Consider the following 11,062-nt stretch of genomic DNA (forward strand, 5'->3'; position numbering starts at 1 on the left):
CCGACATTAGTATGAATAAAGTAAATAAATAAATTACAGCTATATACATAAGTGCTGGGGGGCTGGGAGGGGAAATGAACAAAGGGAGCAAGTCAGGATGATGCAGAAGCGAGTGGGAGAAGAGGAGAGGGGGACTTAGGGAAAGCTTCTGGGAAGAGGTGTGCCTTCAATAAGGCTTTGAAGTAAGGGAGAGCAATTGCCTGCCCCTTATGAGGAGGGAGGGCATTCCAAGCCAGACGCAGAATGAGGGGAAACATCAGTAGAGAGAAAAGTGAAATTGAGGTTCAGTGAGAAGGGTAGCATTAGAGGAACAAAGTATGCAGGCAGGGTTGTAGTAGGAGAGTAGCTAGGTGAGGCAGAAGGGGCCAAGGTGACTGAGTGTTTTAAAGCCGACCATAGGGAGTTTCTGTTTGATGCAAGGTGGATGGACTATGAGGGACACTTTTGAAGGAACATTTAGGAAGCAGTGTGACTCAGTGGACAGTATAGTATATAGTGTTATACTCTCCCAAGCACTTAGCACACAGGGCTAGGTGTCAGATGACGTGTGTTCTAACCCCATTTCTACCACTTGCCTATGTGGCCTTGGGCAAGTCATGTAACTTGTTTGGGTCTCAGTTTCCTGGGAATTAAATACCTGTTCTTCCTCTCTCTTAGACTAGGAGCTCCTTGTGGGAGAGGGACCATGTTAGTCTATATCTACCCCAGCGTTTAATACAGTGCTTGGCATACGGTTAATTTCCTGACACATACCATTACTAGCATGGGAAAGCATTGCTTCCCAACTGCTTTAATATTTGGGATTATCAGTGTGTTATAGGAGAACAATAGCATTGCTGACACAATTTGGTTCCAAACCTCTTGCTTTCATTACAAAAGAGCTGAGCGTTGGCTGTCTGTCAGATAACTTGCATGTAGATCTACCTCAGACAGTTTGTTCTTGGGAAGATGTGAAATCACCATTAGCGTTAAAGAGAAACACTTGAACTGAGAGTGGATTTTTTCAATAAGTCATCTCCCTAGAGAAATTAGAAATAAGATAAGGTAGAAGCAAAGATAAACCTATCACAGCTATTGAACTTGATGTGAATCACGTGTAAAACTTATCCTTCCAATTTAAACTGTTAATGCCCTGTGTAACACAGACTGTATCTGACCTAATTATCTTGAATCTACCTCAGTGCTTAGAACAGTATTTGGCACATTGTAAGAGCTTAACAAATACCACAGTTGTTATTATCCTGGAGGGAAGATGGGAAGACCTTGGGTTTAAGAGTGTGTCTACCCAAACCATCTTTAGAAGGTGCATTTTTTTAAGGTTTCAAAATAGATCAGTTTGAAGTGCAATTTCAAATGCAATCTGGATCTATTTGAGGTCTAAGAAATACACTTTTAGAAAAATCACCACAGTGGTTTGAAAAGTGATTGATATTTACAAACATAGATTTCTTTTTCCTGGGCATTTAAACCCAGTATGAAAAAAATGCAGATGTACAATACACATTGACCAAAAGAACATGCTGTCCTGTGAAACCCCAGGATGTGGATTTATAATGGAAACAGTTGGCCCAAATTGTGCATTGTTTAGAAATAAGGCACCAGCTTGGGACTCACATGCCCTCTCCTGGCTCAGGGAAGCGTTTTGCTTTCAAAGGGAACCGGGAAGGTGGCAACCTTAATAACAAACCGCACGGTCCCGGGAGTAGGATCAGAGTGAAAGTTTTGGTGTCAGCTCTGTGGCCGATTCTCTGGGCTAGTTGCTCAGTGTGTTTGTTTCTTCATTTGTAAAATGGGGATGATGATGCCTAATGAGCTCATTTGTGAGGATTAATTAAAGATTGCTAAGTGTTTTGAAAATCAGAAGGGCCAACTAAATGCTGCCTCCCATCAAAATCACATTCTACCAAAATGTTCTGACCTATTCGAATGTTAATCTAATAAAAACTGTAATTGATGTTTTACTTTTTTCCTTTCTTTGTTACTCTTGGAAAAATGTAGCTTTCACTTCGACTTGGGAGAATGGGAACTAATTAGCCAGTCTTTTCCTCGATTCAGTGTTCGGATATAAACCCCGTAAGAGGATAGTTTAAGTAAAAAAGGCATGCAAATTTAAAAAAGTCTTACATACAATGAAATGAAAAATAATTTATATAATTTGGGAGTCTGAAGGATCTGGGTTCTAATTCTGACTCTGCCACTTGTCTGCTGTGTGACCTTGGGCAAGTCACTTAACTTCTCTGTGCCTCAGTTATCTCATCTATAAAATGGGATTAAGACTCTGAGACCCATGTGGGACAGGGCCTGGGTCCAACCTGATTAGCTTTTATCTACCCCAGTGCTTAGTACAGTGCCTAGAAAATAGTAAGTGGTTAACAAATATAAAAAACTCAAAATGAAAAATGAAACAAAATTTTATTTTCATAAAGACTTTATGAGGGTTGACCCACACTACTGTGACCCATCCTTCTGAGACTTTTTCAGTGACAGGTGAGTAGAGTATCAACACACTCACTGGGGTGGGAGTGAACTGGCATGAATGGTATCTTCTATACTCCTTCTTCAGTCTTGTCAGTTAGTTAATAATATTATTGAGCACTTACTGTGTGCAGAGCACTGTACTAAGCACCTGGGAGAGTAAGGTAAGCTCACTGTGGGCAGGGAATGTGTTTATTGTCATACTGTATTCTCCCAAGTGTTTAGTACAGTTCTCTCTACACAGTAAATTCTCAATAAATATGAGTGAATGAATGAATGAATGAATGAATGAATACAGTGGCCATTTCCTTCAGTGGAAAGACCTAGGAAATTTCATGAGCTTTCTATCAGTCAGTCAATCGTATTTATTGAGTACTTACTGTATGCAGAGCACTGTATTAATCACTTGGGAGAGTACAATATAACAGACACATTCCCTGCCCACAATGAGCTTACGGTCTAAGGGGAGCATACAGTCTACAGTCACACAATCCCTTCTCCTGTAAGCAGTCTCCCCTCACCCATTTTTTGAGCATGGCTCTGCCCAGCTGAACAGTTGGGTGCTCAGCACCCAAAAGTGAGGTGAGATTGGGTGTTGATGCTGATCCCAGAGGGGGGACAGTCCCCATTATCACAAGTAGGTGCTCTTCTCATCCTCCAAAGCAGCAGAGAAGGGGATGCTTTTTTATGGTATTTGTTGAGCACTCACTCTGTGCCACTGGGGTAGATACAAGTTAAGCAACTTGGACACAGTCCATGTCACAGACTTAATCCCCATTTTACAAATGAGGTAGCCGAGACGCAGAGAAGGTAAGCGAACAGCCCAAGATCACATAGCAGAAAAGTTCTTCTAGCACAGTGGATCGAGTAGGCCATTGACCCTCACTCACTCCCCCACCTCCCGGCCACTTACAAGCCCTGTAGTTGTAGCTCTGGTATTAAACTGTTTGTGGGAAGCTCTGTATAGGATGGTATGGGCAGCTTTTTCCTGCCTCCTCAAGTTTGTTCAGTGTGCCCTTTGTTTTAATTTCATTCTCCAAATGCTACATTTAGACTACACCCACGGTTTCCCTCCACAGCAGATTCCTCAAGAGACCCAACTAACCCTAATGGAGAAATATACATCAGACCATCTGTACATTGTCCTTCTCTGCTGCAAACATTAGTGAGAGTGGGAGGTGGAAAGGCAGTTTTAGCCCATCAGGCATGTCACTGCCCACCACGGCCTGGCTCCAGCCACCGCAGACAGCCGCTGCTGGGTGTCAGAACCACCGACTAGGGTTGAGATGCCAGTTACCAACCCGCCTATTCCAGACTAAGATTCCAGCCCAAACCACGACAACGCCTCCGGCATTCCAGGACTCGCCAAAAAGAGTCTGGGCTTTTGGGTGTGGAAATGAGCAGATTTGGCTGGGCAAACTGAAGGAGGCATATCATCTCGGCCATGTTAAATCTTCCACTTTGGGCCATTCCCCTAGTCTCTTATAAATCTTTAACCCTACCCTACACCTTGCTCTGTAAAAAACTGGGGTCATCGATCTATTTCAGTATTAGTGAAAAACAACCTGATGGTATTTCCCTTGACAGCTTTCAGCCTCAGCATTTTAGCTGCTCCCGAGCTCTGAGGTGTTGTCCCCGCTCAAGAAAAGCATCATGGCCCAGTATAAGAATACAGGCCTGTTGGTGAGAGGACCTGGTTCTAATTGTAGCTCTGCTACTTAGCTGCTGTGGGACCTTGGGCAAGTTACTAACTTCTCTGTGTCTCAGTTTCCTCTTCTGTAAAATGGGGATTGTGTACTTTTCCCCTTCCTCCTTACATAGCGAGCCTCATGTGGGACAAAAACTGTGTCTCGCATGACTACCTTGTATCTAACTCCACCACCTAGTACAGTGCTTGGCACCAAGTAAGCAGTTTAAAATATCACAATTATTATCATCGTCTTCATCATTGTTATTATTAATGAAGCCAAACAGAGTTGCACTATTTTATGGTATTTTTTAAGTGCATACTATGTGCCAGGTACTATATTAGGCACTGGGGTAGATACGAGCTATTCATGTTGGACAAAGTCCATGTCTTGTAAGGGTCTCACTCACAGTCTTAATCCCCATTTGACAGAGGAGGTAACTGAAGCACAGAGAAGTTAAGTAACTTGCCCAGGGTCACACAGCAGACAAGTGGTGGAAGCAGGATTAGAACTCAGGTCCTTCTGACTCTTAGCTCCGTGCTCTATCCACTACCTCAATTACTATAAATCAATTAATAAAAATGATATTAATATGAATAAATTACAGATACATACACAAATGTTTTGTGGCTGAGGGAGGGGTGAATAAAGGGAGCAAATCCAAGTGCAAGGGTGATGCAGAAGGGTGTGGGATAAGAGGAAAGAAGGGCTCAGTCAGGTAAGGCCTCTTGGAGGAGATGTGCCTTCAGTAAGGCTACAGGGAGTAGGGGACGTCAAACGTTTGTCAAGTAACAACATGATCGTAGTTAGGCAGCAATTACATTTTCACTACATTCTCTTCAAGCCCCTCAACCTTAACAAACTGAAAATCCTCCCAAGTATTCCAGGGAAACTGGCAGGGACCGCCCAAATATTACTGAGTCTGATCATTATCACCCTCATCATCATCAATGGTATTTATTGAGCACTTTCACTGTGCAAAGCTTTGTACTAAGTGCTTGAGAGAGTGAAATATAACAGATTTGGGAGACACATTCCCTGCCAGAGAATCCCATGTGAGGGAGCTAATAGCATGGAAGGAATGGCTTTCCCAGAGGGACTTGGGGAGATCCTGTTAGGGGGCAGATAGAATCTGAATTCTCTTTCTCCGCATTGGAGTTTAATTTTCAGAAAAAAGAAATATGGAAAAAAAAGTATGGAATGAGGCCAACGTAAAGATCATCTTCCATAATAGGATTTACTGAGTACCTACTGAAGTACAGAGGGCTGTATTAAGCTCCTGGGGTAGTTCAACGGAAGTAAAAGACAGAGTCCTTGCCCTCAAGGAGCTGACAAAGGAGACGATGATGAGAGCTTAATGAGTCAGCATGGCCTAGTGGACAGAGCAAAGGACTGGGAATCAGAAAAACCTGGATTCTAATCCTGACAACACCACCTGTCTGCTGTATGTTACTTCGGGCAAGTCACTTCACTTCTCTGTGCCTCAAGTACCTCATCTGCAAAATGGAGACTAAGACTGCGAGTCCAGTTTGGGATATGGGCTTTTTCTAACTCCCAGCACTTAGTACAGTGCCTGGCACATAGTAAGCACTTAAAAAATACATAAAAAAAAAAGAGGGACGCCTTCAGAACTCAGGTAGTTCTCCACTCTTTTGCCTCAGTAGGAATTTGACCTTCAGGACAGCAAACTGTTCCCTCACTTCAAATAGTTAACTATTGAGCTTCTTTAAATGAGAAAGTTAATGACACTGAACCTCAAAACCACTTTTAAAAAATAAAGGCACCCCAAAGAATGTTCTCCTAATTGAAGCAACCTGCAACATTAATGCAGAAAAACTCATTTAAAATTCAGCTATTAAATGGCAAAGCATTACCACCGCTTTTATTGCTTTAGGTCCCGCTTACAAATTTATTAAGTAATTACTCTACATAACTGCATCATTTTGGAAAGTAAAGTTGAAATAAAGCACCTCTCTTAAAATGCTTACTATTATATAGTTCTGAGATGGAATTTATAGAAAACACAGAATGGTATGGACTAAGTTTGTTTCTAAGAGTAGTCTGGGTTTGGTATATTTATATAGAGGACTTTACTGCACGGAGTTTGAATCGTGTTTCGCCAACACGGTAGCCGCCTACCAAAAAATGACCACGTTTCATCATACTTCCTGGTCCCAGGATGCTAGAGGAAAATGCTTCTAAGTGGGTCGCAATTTAATGCTTTTCCACTTTTGTAGCTGTCGTTGCTTTTCTGTGGGTGAAGAGATGGACTGGGGCGGGAGGAAAATTTCTACATAGTGTTAATAATCATGACTAGGCAGCATGGCCTGGTGGAAAGAACATGGGACTGGGAATCAGGAGACCTGAGTCCTAGTGCCAGTTCTGCCAATTCATCTGCTATGCAACCTTGAACAAGAGAAGCAGTGTGATTAGTGTAGATAGAGTCCGGCCCTGGGAATGAGAAGGATCTGGGTTCTAATCCCAGCTCTGCCACTTGTTTGCTGTGTGACCTTCAGCAAGGTCACTTAACTTCTCTGTGCCTCAGTTTCCTCATCTGTAAAATGGGGATTAAGACTGTAAGCCCCACGTGGGATAGGGACTCTGTTTTACCTGATTATCTTGTACCCACCCCAATGCTTAGAGCAGTGCCTGGCACATAGATAAGCACTTAACAAATACCATATTTATTATTATTATCATCAAGTCATGTTACTTCTCTGTGCCTCAGCGATCTCATCTGTAAAATGTAAAAGATATCTGCTTTCCCTACTACTTAGACTGTCAGCCCCATAGGGGACAGGCCCAGTGGCTGATCTGACTGTCTGGCATCCAACCCGTACTGCTCAGCACAGTGTTTTGCCCATAGGAAGCGCTCAATAAGTACTACTTGATGTGGTTCTGGCTATAGACCTCAAAATACCACTGTTCTTGATGTTGTTGTCTTATGCTGTCGAATCGTGTCCGACCCCTAGAGACTTCATGGACACATTTCTCCCAGAACGCCCCACCTCGATGTGCTATCATTCTGGTAGTGGATCCATAGAGTTTTCTTCGGAATAATATGGAAATAGTTTACCACTGCCTCCTTCCACACAGTAAACTTGAGTCTCCACCCTTGACTCTCTCCCATGCCACTGTTGCCCGGCACAGGTGAATTTTAGCTTGTAGCGGATTGCCTTCCATTCGCTAGCCACTGCCCAAACTAGGAATGGAATGGATATGCCTCTGCTTAACTTTCCCTCCTGTAGTCAGGACTGGTAGAGGACTGGAAACTCTCCAGGTGCGACCCTGAGACGGGGGCCACCATCCTTACTCCATCTTAAAATGACCCAATTGAAACTGGAGTTGGAAAGGACTTAAAAGTTGTGCATTTATCCAGATTTGGATAAAGGTGCTGGTTTGAATATCATCCTAACTTCTGTCTCCTTATGGCCTAATCTTGAAATATCCATGAAAAAATGGAACACTGAAACTTTGCAGCTGTCTGCTTTTCTTTTGGTTTTCAGTCTAATAAGAATAATAGTATTTGTTAAGCATTTACTATGTGCCAAGCACTGTCCTAAGTGCTGGTAATCAGGTTGGACACAGTCACTGTCCCACATGGGGCTCCCAGTCTTAATCCCCATTTTACAGATTAAGGTAAGTGAACCACAGAGAAGTTAAGTGATTTGTCCAAGGTCACACAGCAGATATGTGGGGGAGCCGGGATTAGAACCCATGTTGTCTGAGTCTCAGGTCCATACTCTTTCCACTAGGAATGCTGCTTCCAAGACAGAGCCAGGAAAGGGCCTAGGAGGGAAGATGTTTAAATAATTCGAAATAGGAAACACTTTGGTATCAGCAAAGTGTTATACTTTGTCGATTAACCCCAACGTTCTTTTTTTATGGTATTTCGTTAAGTGCTTACTATGTGCCAGGCACTATACTAAGTGCTGGGGTAGACACTAGCTAACCAGGCTGGCCACAGTTCATGTCCCACATGGTGCTCACAGGTCTTAATCCCCATTTCCAAGAGGAGGCAACAGACGCAGAGAAGAGAAGTGATTTACCCAAGGTCACACAGCAGACCACTGGTAAGGCTGAGATGAGAACTCAGGTCCTTCAGACTCCCAGGCCCATGATCTATCCACTAGGCCATGCTGCTTTTAAGAAAAATACTTCAAAAAGATAGTTTTTTAAAATTTTTATTTCTTTCAAGGTCCCCATGTACAACCAGGAGAACCAAAGGCAAGAAAGTGTTCAGAAAAGTCAAATCAATCAATAAATCAGTGGTATTTAAGAGAAGCAGCGTGGCTCAGTGGAAAGAGCCCGGGCTTGGGAGTCAGAGGTCATGGGTTCGAATCCCGGCTCTGCCACCTGTCAGCTGTGTGACTGTGGGCAAGTCACGTCACTTCTCTGGGCCTCAGTTACATTATCTGTAAAATGGGGATTAACTGTGAGCCTCACGTGGGACAACCTGATTACCCTGTATCTACCTCAGTGCTTAGAACAGTGCTCTGCACATAGTAAGCGTTAACAAATACCAACATTATTATTATTTATTGAGCTATTACTATGTGCAGAGCCCTTTACTAAGCACTTGGGAGAGTTCAGTACAACACAATTAGCCAAAATGTTCCCTACCCATAACAGGCTTACAGCCCAGAGATGAGCTTAGAGTTTAGAGAAATTACTTTGAACTTCCAGACAAGGCTTTATTAATTTCAAAGGTTCATTTGGGCAGAGATGGATGCAAGCTCTACTTCATTCTGAAATGTAGAATGTACAGGAATGGTGACATTTGTTAATAACTGTGGTACTTTTAAGTACTTACTATGTGCCAAGCATTGTACTAAGTACTGGAACAGAGAGTGGATAGAGAAGCAGCGTGGCTCAGTGGAAAGGGCTCAGGCTTGGGAGTCAGAGGTCATAGGTTCAAATCTTGGCTCTGCCACTTGTCAGCTGTGTGACTGTGGGCAAGTCACGTCATTTCTCTGGGCCTCAGATACCTCATCTGCAAAATGGGGATGAAGACTGTGAGCCTCACGTGGGACAACCTGATTACCACGTATCTACCCCAGCACTTAGAACAGTGCTCTGCACATAGTAAGTGCTTAACAAATACCAACATTATTATTATTATTATATGATGCAAATCAGATTGGACATAGTCCCTGTCCCAGTCAGGGCTCACAGTTATTTAATCCTCATTTTGCAGATGCAGTGGAGGCATGGAGAAATGACTTGCCCAAGGTCACACAGTAAGCAAGTAGCAGAGAACCCAGCAGCATGGCGTAGCGGACAGAGCACAGGACTGGGAGTCAGAAGGTCAAGAATTCTAATCCCGGCTCTGCCACTTGTCTTCTGTGTGGCATTGGGCAAGTCACTTCACTTCTCTGTGCCTCAGTTACCTAATCTGTAAAATGGGGATGAAGACTGAGAGTACTACGTGGGACAGGGACTGTATCCAACCCCCTTTGCTTGTATCCACCCCAGTGCTTAGTACAGTGCTTGGCACATAATAAGCCCTCAACAAATACCATAATTAGTATAATTATTATCTTTTCACTAGGCTAACCTCCTTCTCCAGATGGACAGATGGTTTGAGAATCACTATTCTTTCTTTGAATGGAAAATTTAGAGCCTCTCAGCCTCAGACTGGGGAGAGAACCACAATTCAGTTCATTAACCTCCACTGTGTGGATGGAAAGGGACTTGGGGAAGAGTGAATTCCAACTATCCAACTACTTTCCAGTGAATTTGTAAGGGGGTTTCAAACAGATACAAAAAATCCTCATGAAGGGATTGCAGTTTACCTCCTCTGGATTTCTGCTGGTTCTTACAGCCTTGGGCTATTTCTAGGAAGAGATACAAAAGACTCTCCGGGGGAGAGAAGGAATACTTTAGATGGCAGAATAAGAAAATAAAGTCCTAATGAGAAGGAAGTTCATATCGATATCAGAAAATTTGCCCCGCAGAGGGAGAAGGACAGAGAAGGGTTGTGTCCCAGCTAGAACCACCTAATCTGGCCTGATTTGGTAACAATGAGAAAGGTGAGCATGGCAGAATAAGGATAGAAAATCACTTTTCAGGAGCAACCACCATGCTATGAAATCTTTTTGGTCCTCACTAAAGGTACTTTTCATTGTGACACTTCACCATTTATACTCATTCTCAGCACTTCTGCATATATTTATATTCCATGTGCAATCAATTTCCATGTGTAAAATGGGGGCTTAATCCTGTTCTCTCTCCTATTTAAATTGAGAACCCCATGGACTGGGACTGTGTGTCTGACCTGATTATCCTGTATCTACCCCAGCACTCAGTGCAGTGCTTGGCATATAGTAAGTGCCTAAAAATATAATAATAATCATAATAATAATTTTGGTACTTGTTAAGCACTATGTGCCAAGCACTGTTCTAAGTACTGGGATAGATACAAGTTAATCAGGTTGGACACAGTCCCTGTCTTAATCCTCATTTTACAGATGAGGTAACCGAGGCACAGAAGAGTTAAGTGACTTGCCCAAGGTCACATACAGATACGAGGCGGAGCTGGCATTAGAACCAAGGTCCTTCTGACTCCCAGGTTCGTACTCTATCCACTAAGCCAATTTACTTCATTATCAGAGTACACAACACTACCATTCAGTGTGCAAAACACTGCACGGCACATAGTAAATGCTTAACAAATTCCATAATTATTATTATCCTCTTTCCCAACTGTGGTATTGTCCTTCTTTAAACTCTAACACTGCCTAATCCTTTGTTTCTTTCCTCCACATCATTTTCCAAATCCACTCTTTCTTCGACATCCCAATGGCCACCACCTTGTTGCATATCCTTGTTGCATTGTACTCTACCAAGTGTTTAGTACAGTGTTCTGCAAACAGTAAGCATGCAATAAATAAGAGTAT

At 42.8% G+C, this 11,062-nt stretch overlaps 1 non-coding gene across 1 annotated transcript; it reads right to left on the reverse strand.

Annotated features, from left to right (window-relative positions):
• Positions 1-7,323: 7,323 nt before the first annotated feature.
• LOC114812639 lies at positions 7,324-7,461 on the reverse strand. The gene has a single exon (XR_003760290.1). It is a non-coding gene; the product is annotated as a small nucleolar RNA SNORA7 (small nucleolar RNA).
• Between the last annotated feature and the right edge of the window lie 3,601 nt (positions 7,462-11,062).

The sequence above is a fragment of the Ornithorhynchus anatinus genome, chromosome 5 (genome assembly GCF_004115215.2).
Source record: "Ornithorhynchus anatinus isolate Pmale09 chromosome 5, mOrnAna1.pri.v4, whole genome shotgun sequence".
NCBI lineage: Eukaryota > Metazoa > Chordata > Mammalia > Monotremata > Ornithorhynchidae > Ornithorhynchus > Ornithorhynchus anatinus.